The sequence below is a fragment of the Pelodiscus sinensis genome, chromosome 8 (assembly GCF_052426305.1).
Source record: "Pelodiscus sinensis isolate ZL-2025 chromosome 8, ASM5242630v1, whole genome shotgun sequence".
NCBI lineage: Eukaryota > Metazoa > Chordata > Testudines > Trionychidae > Pelodiscus > Pelodiscus sinensis.
In genome coordinates, this window is record NC_143059.1 from 39,663,099 (window position 1) to 39,676,325 (window position 13,227).

Consider the following 13,227-nt stretch of genomic DNA (forward strand, 5'->3'; position numbering starts at 1 on the left):
TGACTTAAATAGCTGGGAGTTGGATTCAGTGACTCAGGAAGTCCCTTCTAGTCCTATATACTTAAGCAAGGTGTCTTGGTAAAGTCAGTGGATGGCATGTATGTGAAATATAAACAAAAGTTTACATATTACCCAAGCAGGCTTTCATCATAATAAGTATTCGGTTTTGTTCATGTTACTTGTATGAAACATGCATATATAAAGCTGTGTACAATTTATAATGAATGGAAAATTGCATTACTCTAAACATATTTTTCTAATTGTATTAGCTATTTTCTTGTACCAAAATCGTTTGGAAATTCTGCTTAAATGTGTACTTTCACCTTTCTAGCAAAATCTTGGGGAGAGTTTGTTTTTTTAAAGAAATGAGATCTGAAAGATAACATGAGGCATTTCTCTGCAGTGAAACTGAAACGATTTTTTTAGCTGAATTCATATAACAGCATTGTAAATTACTGACAAAGTTGTTCTGGGAATATAATTCATGGTGACTACTTTTTGTTGTTGTTGACTTGGGATCTGAAGAAATATAAGTTGTCAAACATTCCTCATATGTACATGAAGAGATTTCATGCCACAACAATATTGGAAACTTGTGTGAAAACCTCATTTTTTCTTTAACTATGCCCACATGCTAATAGTAAAGTGAGTCACCCACTTCACAGCAAAGCACAGAATTTGATGCTCAAAAAGTTTCTACGCTCTTGAGAAAAAAAGTCAGAGTAGGTGGCTTTCAAATTAAAGAGCCAAATCATCTGTTCTTGGAAAACCCCATAGAAAGGAATGGAAATTCTGCAAGTTGAAACTCAGTTCCTGAATGATCATTCTGCTTGTACTGTGGTTGATAAATTCAGCCCTTGCAATTAGAGGGTGTAGCCTCTAAAAGACATTCAGAAATGGGGGAATGCTTCCCTAGGTCTACAGTACAAACTCCAAGGGAATGAGGTAAAAGAGAAGCAGCACACCTTAAGATCCCTTGGTCTCCTCACAAAATGAGCCCTCTTTCAGAGCAATTGTAATGTGCCCATGGCATTTGTATGGAAGACTAGAAGACTAGGTGGTATTGCCTGGGTCCTTCAGGGCAGGGGGCTGGCAGTGTGTGTGTGGGGGGGGGGGCTGGGTGTAGGACTCAGGACAGGGCCTTAAGGATGTGGGGGGCTGCAAGAGTGAAGGTTGAGGGGTGAGGAAGGGCTCAGAGTAGGGCACTCCCATCAGGGCTTTCTCTCCCCCCCCCCCTGGCTGCCAGGAACCTTCTATCTCCTACTCCCAGCCCTCCTCCCCCTGCCCAGCCACCAGGGGTCTTCTGTCACTCCCCCCCCCCCCCCCCCAGCCCCCCCCAGCCTCCCTGGATGCCAGAGGCCTTTTGTCTCCCCTCCTCCGGCACTGCAGCTAATGGCCAGCGTGGAGAGGGCGGAGTGGGGAAAGGGGGAAGCTACTTATCCAGTCTGGTGGCAGGCAAGATGGTAGAGCCCTAGCCCTTCTGGCCACTCTTAGTCAGGAGTTGGCAATCTGTGGCTCACAAGGGAATCAAATATGGCGTGTTTGGCAGCCACTGGGAGTTCCCTTTAGGCTGTATGCCTGCACGGGCACACACAAAGAATTGTAATCCCGCCCACCTCCTTCCACAGTAGCACTCACCTTCCTTGGAGTGGAGGGTAAGCTGCTGCTGGGTGGTGGGCTTGGTGGGAGAGTGGGGGGCCAGGGTGGCATGCTAGCTTCCCAACTGCTCTCGGGGTGGGCCACATGGCGAGAGGCTGCCAGAGCTGAAACCAGGCTGCAGTGCCGGGGCCCGGGTGTACCCAGTCCCAGGAGCAGCTGCACTTCAGTCCAGGCTCCAGCTCTGGCAGCCACCACAGAGCCCACCTCAGGAGCAGCTGGGCAGCCATCATGCAGCCCTGGCCCCAGCTCCAGTCCTGAGGAGAGGCCCAGTGGCTTCGGCCTCTCTGCTCCCACCTGGTGTTGCTGCGGGGAGCCACTTCCCACCACCTCTCACCTCGCAGGGCTGGCTGGAGCCCCTGGCAGGTGAATGCTTGGGCTCCTTGGTGGGATGGTCTTGTATTTCACTTCAACTTCTACTGAGCTGGGCTGCCTGCTCCTAATACTCTTTAAATGCAGAGCTGCAGCGGGATGCAGTGCAAGCTGGGACTGAGCTGGGCTGCTGGCCAGCCTGCTAAAAAATTTACTGACAAGAGAGAGGGGAAAGGTGTGTAATCTATAGCATTAACCTATAAGCTTTTGCTTATCGGTTAGTCAGTTAATCGACTATACTATTACATCCCTAGTTGGAAGCAGAAACCGGCCACCATGCACACGAGGAGGCCAGCAGCAGCAGACCTGTGCGGGGCAGAGGAGGCAGGAGTGGGATACTGCTTGAACAGTTAATCAGTTAAGCCTAACGGTTAACTGATTAACTGGGATTTTACATCCTTAATCTATTTACCATTGTTTTAATTTGTCCCAGAGCATTTTCTTTGTTGGTTAAAAATACAAAATGAGACAGTATTTCTGCTTCAACCATTGTTTATGTTGTTCAAAACGTTGTTTGGAAGTGAACAGAGTAATGCATTTTTATTTCCTTTTTAATAATGCATGTTTAGCTATGAAATAGTCTATCAGTACTGCATTCATAGTACCCAATAACTGGATCATCACACCACCAGCATAAATAAATTAATTACATCGTAGAGGCATAAAAATAACTAGTGTCTGGAAGTTGTAGCGGCTGTGTATGGAAATAGACTGTGTAAATAGCCTTGCTTGTGTTCATTATGTGTTTGTGTTAATAAGAAAGTAAAATAGTGTTGAATTTGCAGTCTGTGCGCTTGATTCTGTATAGTCTTGCACCTTGCAAAGTGAATATAAAATGCTACTAAATCAAAATGAGTGTTTCATTTTTACTTCACACAGGTATAAATGACTGTACAACGTACAAGGCACTGGAGAATCAGTGTCTTTGTCTTGCACTGTAGCAATTTCTCAGGGCTGTTTTCCTTGCCTTTTTCTGAAACCAGAGAGTTTTTTGATTTGGCTTTAAACCATTAAAACTTCTGCTGTAAGTGGCAATGAATAGTCTCTGAAAATATCAAAGCTTGAGTGTTTCACTTCATTATTTTGTGTGAAATTTGTTACACTTAGATCAGGTGTAAGGCTGCTAAGAATCAGTGGAGCAGGCTGGGGCTGGGTTATTCCGCTTGCCATGGCTTCTGCCACCACTGGTGAGTGCGGGGAGGGAGGGAACCATCCCCCAGGCCACCCTAAAGTGCAGGGGCAGGGAGGCTGCCTTGAACTGTCCGGTGGACAAGATGGTTCTGTAGATGAGACTGGAATGAAGCCATTGTCCAGGTCAGGAAAAGACAACAAGAAACTATCAAAGCAAATGGGAACAGCTTGAAACTGGGGCGGGGGGGAGTCCTTGAAAACTAAGAAGGGAAGATGTTTCCCCCACTTTCAATATCTATAGTGACTGAGGGGAAAACTGAAAAATCTTTTTTAAATGGAGGAGTATGAACTGAAGCTATCCAGAACTTCTGGCACAGTCTTGGGGATGGGAAGCTGTGTATGCATACTGGCTCCACCTTATGGGTAGGCATGCACCGAGGAACTGTTCAAAGACAATAGGTAACATATTAAAAAAGGAATTTTATCTAGTATAGAAGCATAAAACCTCAAATTGCATTTTAATGTTGTGTTACTGTGTAACTTATATGCATTTGCTTCCCTCACTCCATCTTTGAATCTGTGGTCTTTCTGTTAAATAAACCTGTAGTTTATTTTTACCTCAAACAGGTCTCTGTTGTGCAGACTGTGTGGAGGATATGTGCCAGTGTGAGCCAATGTGAGCTGATAACTAACTGAAGGCTGGTTTTACACCTTCAGGAGTGACAAACCAAAGGGCAAAAGGGGAAAAGTCTGAATGTCTGGTAGTTAGGAACTTGATTATCTGTTGAGCATAGGCTGCAGAGAACAGGTTGAATCTCTATGGTCCAGGACACTGGTTCGACAATATCTATGGTCCAGCAGGACCAAGGATGTTGCAGGATTAGAGAGCCCCCAGTGGCAGAGGTTGCTGGTGGCTAGAGTGAAGCCGGCCATTAGGGCCAGTGGAGCAGCAGAGTCTGTGGGCCAGGGAAGCTGACGGGGACGAGAGGGTGGAGCTCATGAAGCAGTGGAGCCCACAACTGGCGGGGCCGCTGGTAACTCCAGTGATGTGGTAGAGCTGGTGGGGTTGTCAGGAGCTCTGGCAGGGTGGCAGGGCTTCCGCAGGGCCAGCGGGGCGGTAGGGTCACCACAGCTTGCAGGGCCAGGAGTTCCAGCATGGTTGCTGCAGCTTGTAGGGCTGGAAGGCTGGAAAGGATCCCAGTGGGGAGGCTGGCGCCCCTCCTCCCAAGCCCAGAAAACTCCCTTGTCTGGGACTGGGCAGGTCTCGAGTATGCCCGACCAGGATGGTCCAACCTGTAGTGCACTCAAAAAAATGGCAGATATCGCAGCTCTTCATTAAAATCACAGCACCCTGCTTTTTGGTACCTTGATTTCTACTAAACAAAAATGGATTTCAGGCTTGGACACTTCTGGCATTCAGCAGTATTGTTGATCTTTTGTATTAAGTTAGGACTGGAACTCTGGGTACTTCTACACTTGCTCCCTAGTTCGAACTAGGGATGCAAATGTAGCAGACCGAAATTGCTAACGAAGCGGGGATTTAAATATCCCGCGCTTCATTAGCATAATCTCACCTGCTTGCTATTCCGCTCACCAGCTGATTCAACCAGGAAGTGCGCTCCAGGATGCATTAGTTCGAATCAAACCCCTTGGTTCGAACTAACGTTACTCATAATTTTTTGAGGAGTAATGTTAGTTCGAACCAAGGGGTTTGATTTGAACTAACACGTCCTGGAGCGCACTTCCAGGTTCGAGTCAGCTGGCGAGCAGAATAGCACGCAGACGAGATTATGCTAATGAAGCACGGGATATTTAAATATTCCAACTGAATGAAATGGGAATGTTGGGTGCTGAAGGTGGCCTTGTGCATGTGAAAGTTTTGCAGCCACTGCTGATCATCCCATCCCTGTGTGACAATGCAGTCCCACCTGTCTGAGCTTGTCTCCCGATGCCAGCATTCCACTGTGTCCAGGGGATTGAGTGGCGTGCACATAGCATGAACACCAGGACTTCCCTGAGCAGGGCCAGTAATCCTTGGTGAAGTTTGTCCTCCTCCTCCTCCTGCTTCTTGTCCTGTTTCTGCTGGAGCAACATGCATGCACTGTTCTCAAAGTTCTGCACCATGAGAGCCATGAGCATGGCAGTGCTTTGTAGCACCTGTGGCTCCAGGGCTATAGTGCTGCAGCGCTTGCGCAGGCAACCAGGTCATGAAAAGGCGCATGCCTAATGCGGCCCATTTATGTCATGCGATGGTGGAGGAAGTAGAGGAGTGCTTTCTGGGCTGCCGGTGAGAGGAGCCCATGTAAGTAACTGCTACTGCTTTTTGGAGCCATCAGACACCGGAATCATAGGCCAGCCTGCCATGCACCCCACAGCACCTCTCTTTTTGAGGTAGGCTCCATAAGTGAGGACGCGCTACCTTGGAGAACATTCGAGTCTTGTCCATGGTGTAGATATAGCCCCTTGCTTTCTCAATATTGGGACCCAGAACTCGATCATCAGGGATTCGAGCTTATCTCATAGTGTAGACAAGCTCCAAGAGATGCAATGTGATAGTACAATCCCATTTAAGGTTTGCTCCTACTCCCAGTAAAGCCAACAGTATGGTCATTGAAATAAGCCAACAGAAATAAGGTCAGGCCCATAATAATGGTATCAGCTCTGAAACTGGAAAAATTATAGTATTTGCATAATTAAAGTACCAATATTTATTATCTCTCTCAATATATAAAAAAGTTTTTCCTGCCAGGCGACAGAATGACATCATCACGCTCTCATGGTCTCTGGCCGCGAAAGTGAAAGCAGCCAGAGGGGGAGGGGAAGGGTTGGTGAGTGTGGCAAGCACAGGATGCAACCCACTAATAGAGCTATATGCAGATCTTTCTTGGTTACAGATGAAATTTGGAATTACCTGTTTTATGTATATACAATAATTTATTTCAGTAATTTATCTAAATGAGAGAAATATGTTGTCCATTTCTTTAATTTATATTGAACTGTATGTTAAGCAGTTTCACCAGCATCACATTAGTTATACTTTGTAGTCTTCAGAAAGTTTGATGCATTTTCTCTGCCAGTGCTAGAACTGAGTACAGGTTGGACCTCTCTGGTCCAGCACCATCGGGACCTGACTGGTTCTGAATGAGAGAATTTGCTGGACCAAAGGAGGTCCCCAGATACCAGCCCCCCATCTCTCCCTGCTGCCGTCCCCAACCACCCTCCCTCCCCCACCATTGGTTTGCTATGCTGCTACGGCCCAGTAGCCTGGGCTGCTGCATCCCCAGCCCTGCTACCTGGGCTGCTGCATCCACCCTGGCCACTGCCCCACTTCTGGGGCTGCCATGGCTGTCATGTCCCCAGCCCCACTACCAGGGCTGCCACAGCCCTGGCAGTGTTACCAGGGTTCTGGCCCCAGTCCCAAACTCAGCCCCGCTAGGCTCCCCAGATGCCGGCCCGCTTGCTACTGGGGATCCCAGCCAGGATTCCCTGGTCCAGGAACAGCCATGGTCTTACTGGACCACAGATGTTCCTGGACCAGAGAGTCCTGGTATTGGGAGGTCCAACCTGTAGTTCATCCTACAGGGAGGTTTAGGTTGGACATTAGGAAAAAGTTCCTAACTGTCAGGGTAGTCAAACACTGGAATAACTTGCCCAGGGAGGTTGTGGAATCTCCGTCTCTGGAGATATTTAAGAGTAGGTTAGATGTCTATCAGGGATGGTCTAGACAGTATTTGGTCCTGCCATGAGGGCAGGGGACTGGACTCGATTACCTCTTGAGGTCTCTTCCAGTTCTAGTATTCTATGATTCTATCTCTTTTGTGCAGCAAAAACAATTTAAAAAATCACTGACAAGTTGAAATCTGCTTATGTATTTAAAGGAATGTTAAAAGTAATTTCAGGTAGTGTCCCTGACTGAATCTCCTTGTCAATTTCTGTACTTTTGTAACAACATTAACCTATTTAACAATGTTTTTCTCTTCCCTTTTACAATGTAGAAATTCATAGAAACTACAGGGAAAACTCACAACAGTAGGTAAAATACATTTCAGACAAGGTGTAAATTGGCAGATTATCTTTAGGTATTTAACTTTTTTAGCTATTTTTCTAATAATAGCTTCTCTCATTATTCACATGAAAGCTCAGAAGGCAATTAACCCAAATAGGCATCTTTCAGTTTGTGGTTGATGAAGGCATGCTATGGCATTTCTGAAGAGGAGAGGGCAAAACATCTGTCAGCTTTCTAGTTTTCTCAGCAACAGAGGTACATCTCATTAATTTATGTTAGTTTCCACAGCTAAGCAGAAATAAAGCTAAGTACTTATATTTAGGAGTAAATTAGTAAGTAGGCAGAATTAAGATGATATGAACAGGCTATATGATACGTGTAAAAGTGCTTATTACCTATTTTTTTTATAAAAAAACTAATCAAGTCTCCTGCAGTTGTGATAAAGGCCAGTGGTTTCATAATAATTATGTTTTCTATTCTGAAAATCCTAATGTGGAATGATACTAGATTTGGGAAAGCCAACAAGGTTTGCTATGCAGATTGATAAGTAAAGCATATTTACTGTAAACCTATGGAAATTAGCTGATGAGCGAACTGAAGAAAACAGTCAGATCTGTTGTTCCAAGCTAAATATAATTGGGGTTTTGATATGCGTATGTATAACTTAGTAGAGTATATAGATGACATAGGAATGCTGAAAGGTCATGGTATTGTACATTAATCACTACTGAAAGAAGACTTTGTCATCTGCTTTAGATGACAGGTTTGTTGAAAGATGTTTAACTGGAGCTCAAGTAATGCATTAATTTGTGTTAATTGAGTAAGAAAAAAATTAGAGTGAGGCGCTTCCATGTGAGGTAAATCATTTTGCACTTTGGATTCCAGAAACAATGTGAGGAAGATCTTAAAGGCTAGAGATTAATACAATATGGAACAGAAATAACAGCAAGGCATAAAGTAGTATTAATACTGTATTAAGCTGCTATGAATAAAAATTACCTATTTTTGAATCCCAGCTATGTAATGAAGAAGACTTGCAAAAACTCAATTTATATTGTACTTTTCATTATGTAGTATTCCAAAGTGCTTTGCAGTCTACTTGAAGACGTACCCAGTGTTGTCTGGGTCCTTCAGGGCATGGGGCTGGTGGTTTGGGGTTTGGGGTTGGCAGGGGCTTTCTCTTTCCCTTGGTCCCTCCCAGGGTAAGTGGGGCCCAACAAGGGCTTTTTTCCTCTCCTGGCCCCTTCCAGGTTATGAGCGGGGTGGGGGGGGGGTCTGTTGGGAGCTTTCTCCCTCCTATCTAGCTCCTCCTTGATGATCGCAACAAACAAGAGTCTCAGGCTTCGCCTACTCTTCTAAAACTAAAGCGTAGCTGTGGCATTGTTTTAAAGTGAAAGCATGGCCACCGCAAACAGCTCTGGGAGCCCATTTACACTGGTGCTTTACAGTGGTGTGACATGCTGCACTCGGGAAAGAGTGTTTTTTCACACACCCGAGTCAGAAAGTTGCAGCACAGTAATGTGGCAGTGTAAATGTAGGCTTAGTTGGCAATGTAGGCAAATATAGGCAAAAGATGGAACATTCAGCAGTACCGTGCCTGGGGGTATGTCTACACTACCCCGCTAGTTCGAACTAGCGGGGTAATGTATGCATACCGCACTTGCTAATGAAGCCCGGGATTTGAATTTCCCGGGCTTCATTAGCATAAGCGGGGAGCCGCCATTTTTAAATCCCCGCTGCTTCGAACCCCGTGTAGTGCGGCTACACGGGGCTCGAACTAGGTAGTTCGGACTAGGGTGCCTATTCCGAACTACCGTTACTCCTCGAGGTTCGAAGCAGCGGGGATTTAAAAATGGCGGCTCCCCGCTTATGCTAATGAAGCCCGGGAAATTCAAATCCCGGGCTTCATTAGCAAGTGCGGTATGCATACATTACCCCGCTAGTTCGAACTAGCGGGGTAGTGTAGACATACCCTGGTAGAACTATTAAAAAGCACTGGCTTAATAGAGACTGAACAAAGAGTGCCACCTTTTAAAGTACAGGAACTCTCCAAGTTACAAGCCTCTGACTTATAAACATCTGCACTTACAAATCAAAGCTCACCTGCAGCCTCAGGATCAGGCAAGAGGAAGAGCCGGTGGTGAGCAGCCTGAGTGCTAACTGGAAGTCTTTGGAGGAGCAGGGAGTAACTGCGCTGCCAGCTGCTGGAGAGTAGTGGGACTTAGAAGGGGAAACTACTATTTCTCTCCAGCTGCCAGCTGCACGACTGCCCTCTGAAGAAGACCTGAAGAAGAACTCTGGGTAGCTCAAAAGCTTGTCTCTTTCAACAACCAACATTGATTTAATAACAGAAATTACCTCACAGGGTTAGGCTCGGGGTCCAGGTGCTACCTGCTACCCATTCTTGGTGAGGTCAGAGTCTGGACTGCTAACCAGCCCTATGCGAGGTCAGGGGCTTGGATCACACTCTAAGTCCCCATGCAGTGGGGTATGAGGTCGAGCCTTTGCGGCTCACCCTGCACGGGGGAGTCAGGGGTTTGAGTTCCTGCCCTGTGCCCTGCTCTGCCACCTCTTGGCCCACTCTGTGGAGCGGTATGTGGGCAGAGGGCACTGGGCATAGGGGTTTGTGTGGAGAGTTAGGTGAGAGGCACTGTAATTCTCAAAATGCAGCCCAGAAAACAATCTGTGTATATGAGGTTCACAATGATAGATTAAGAACCACTGATATAGGCCTTGCTGAGCTCAGTGTTGCGATGCCTAACTATTATAGGAGACTACATCTCTATTTCAAAAAGACTTATAAGTACTTAATCCCCTTTGAAACTGAATGCAACAACACTAAATACTTTGAAGAAAGATGAGCCTTTGGCTCTAATACCTGGTTAGAACATAAGAATGACCATACTGCATCAGACCAAAGGTCCATCTAGCCCAGTATCCTGTCTTCTGTCAGTAGCCAGTGCCAGGTGCCCCAGAGGGAATGAACAGGTAAATCATTAAGTGATCCATTCCCTGTTGTTCATTGCCAATTTCTGGCAAACAGAGGCTAGGGACACTATTCTTGCCTATCCTGGCGAGTAGCCATTGATGGGCCTATCCTTCATGACTGTTTGTAGTTCTTTTTTGAACCTTGTTACAATCTTGACCTTGACAACATTCTCTGTCCAGGCATTCCACAGGTTGATTGTTTTGTGTGAAGAAATACTTCCTTTTGTCTCAAACCTGCTGCCTACTTATTTTATTTCATGATGCCTAGTTCTTGTTATGAGGAGTATATGGCACTTCCTTATCTACTTTCTCTATTAGGGTATGTCTACACAGCAAAGTTATTTCTAAATAACAGCTGTTATTTCGAAATAACTTCACTAGTGTCTACACAGCCAAACCTCTATTTCGAAATTATTTCAAAATAGCGGAGAGCTTATTTTGAAATATGTAAACCTCATTGTACGAGGAATAGCGCTGATTCCAAAATAGCTATTTCGGAATAGGCGCTGTGTAGACAGGGAATAGGGGCTATTTTGAAATAGGGGGCCTCCAGCCCTTCCTAAGGTGCACTGCTGGCCACTCTGGCACACACCAGGAAAACTCTTCTCCTTCCCCTCCTCCCTCAACTCTTAAAGGTTTAGAGTCTTCCCAGAGCCTTTGTGGCTAGCACGAGGCCTGCCAGTCCTGAGCCATTCTGCTGCTGCACTGAACCAGTGGCTCCAAAATGAGCCAGCTAGCCAGTACCAGCCAGCCCTCCACCACTCCCCGGGAGCACTCCTCCAGCTCCCAAGACCCTGCCAGGGGCTGGAAGAGATGGGCGCCTTCCTGGTCTCGTTAGGAGATCATGGACCTTATGGAGATTTGGGGAGATGCCACCAACCTCCAAGATCTCCACACTAGATGCAGGAACGCGGCCGTCTATGGTTGTATGGCTGCCAGCATGGCTGACAGAGGCCACATCTGCACCCAGGAACAAGTGCAGATGAAGATTAAAGAACTGCGGCAGGACTGTGCCAGGGCCACAGAGGGCAGCTCCCAACCCGGGGGAGAGTCACACTGCTGTCCCTACTTCGATGCCCTGGACTGCAGCCTGGGGGGCGGAACAGTCCATTCCCCCCAGGTGGTCATCGAGTCCGGGGCAGAGCTGGCTGATCTCGTCCTCGGTGGGGGCCCTGATGACGGCACAGAGGAGGAGGAGGGCCAGAAGCCAGTGGAGGCCAGTGTCATCACCTAGCTGAGCCAGGACCCCCTACAAACACCTGTCCCAGGCGTCATCCGAGGCCGGGAATGGAACATCATGTGAGTGCCATCACTGTCCCCTTATGCAGGGGAGTGGGTAGGGGGTGGGGGACCAGAGACTGCCCACCTGGGCCTTGCTGGCCACTCAGCAACCTGTGCATGTGCAAGCATGTGACGTGCCACTCCTGAGCACATGGCCCCAGCTGGCTGCCATACAGGGGTCTTGGCCTGTTAGCCACAAGGGTGTGTGGAGAGACATGAAAGGCACTTGACCCCGGGGTGGGATATGGCAGGACACTCTCCCTCCACAAGCCCCCTCTACAAGGAGGCAGGGGGCATCTCCCCCTCACATACACCCACACGGATATACAGCACAGGGGCATGGGTGCAATCTCAGGGCAGCTCCCACTCCCGGGGATAGCAGGACATCCCGAACATGGCCTGTGTGCAAGCACGTCAGCTCTGATGGTGCGGAGACCTGTCATCCTCGCTTTGCAGAGGGGGGCTGGGCTTCATGCACTGTGTCCCCAGGGATAACTGACCACTTCTCTTGGTTCTCCACAGCCGCACCAGCTGCGAGTGGAGGGCTCACCACACCACTTAGGACATCCTCCCGCACCCGAGGGTTCTGCAGGCATGCCCGTCCTCTGGAGGAGTACAAGTGGCAGCACTTGGGGAGCATTGTGAGCCCTGCACCGCACCCTTGACCACTGGGTGGAGGGAGACCTGCAGCTCTGGTGGGAGAGCTGGCGGGAGAACCTTGCCCAGGGCTATGCCATCTGTGCAGACCCTGGTGCAGAGCATGCTTCCTCCTCCTAATCCAGCCTGTGCTGCCTCCCCAGTGATCACTCCTCCTCCCACTCCTTCTCCCCCTCCTGCTTCTCCCTCCACGCCCTCTCCATCCCCCTGGGGATGCCGAGACCCCCGCACCAGCGGTGCGGGGAACCAGTGGGGCCAACGCCATTCCAGTCCTGAGCCTCTCCTCCCCCTTCTTCCCCTTTCCTCCCCCTTCCAACTCCCTCCTCCCAGGTTTCCCCCTCTCCTCTCCCATCCTCTCTTCTTCCCTCTCCCACCTTCTTTCCGCAGTCTCACCGAAGATTCATTCCCCCCGCCCCCAGTTTTGTTGAATAAACAGAGTTTGGTTTAATCAAAACACGTCTTTATTTTCCATCAGGAAAGGGGAGTTAGGGAGGGGTAAGTGGAGGGACGTGAGAGAGGAATGAGACACAAGCCTCCAGTGGGGCAGACCAGCGAGCACTGTTACTGCTCCTCCGGGTAGAAGCTCTCCCTGAGGGCCTCCCAGATGTGGACAGCCCCCCGATGGGCCTCCCAGATGGCAGCCGTGTGAGGCTGTGCATACAGGCTAGCCAAGCGCTCCGCCTCCACCACCCAGCCTGGCAGGAAGGCCTGCCTCTTACGCTCACACACATTGTGCAGCATACAGCATGTTGCAGAATATTCCGCTGTGCGAGGTCCAGGCGGGTGAGGAGGCATCAAAAGCGTGCCTTCAGCTGCCCGAAGGCTCCCTCGACCACGATGCGGGCCCTGCTGAGCCTGGCATTGAAGGCATGTCGGGAAGGGTTGAGGTGTCCCATGTAGGGCTTCAGGAGCCAGGGCTGGAGGGGATAGGCTGCATCCTCCACCAGACAGACTGGCATGTCCCCATCCCCGACCCTGAAGTGGCGGTTGGGAAAGAAGTTCCCAGCATGCAGCCTCAGACACACGGAGGAGTTGCAGTACACGCGTGCGTCGTGTGCTTTGCCCGACCGGCCAACATTAATGTCCAGAAAGTGGCCCCGGTAGTGAGTCACGGCCTGCAGGATGATTGAAAAGTA

The 13,227-nt window shown here is 48.6% G+C and overlaps 1 protein-coding gene across 2 annotated transcripts in view; it reads left to right on the forward strand.

Annotated features, from left to right (window-relative positions):
- The window catches only part of PCGF5 (polycomb group ring finger 5), a 119,485-nt gene that overhangs the window by 35,277 nt on the left and 70,981 nt on the right, over positions 1-13,227 (forward strand). The window lies entirely within an intron of this gene.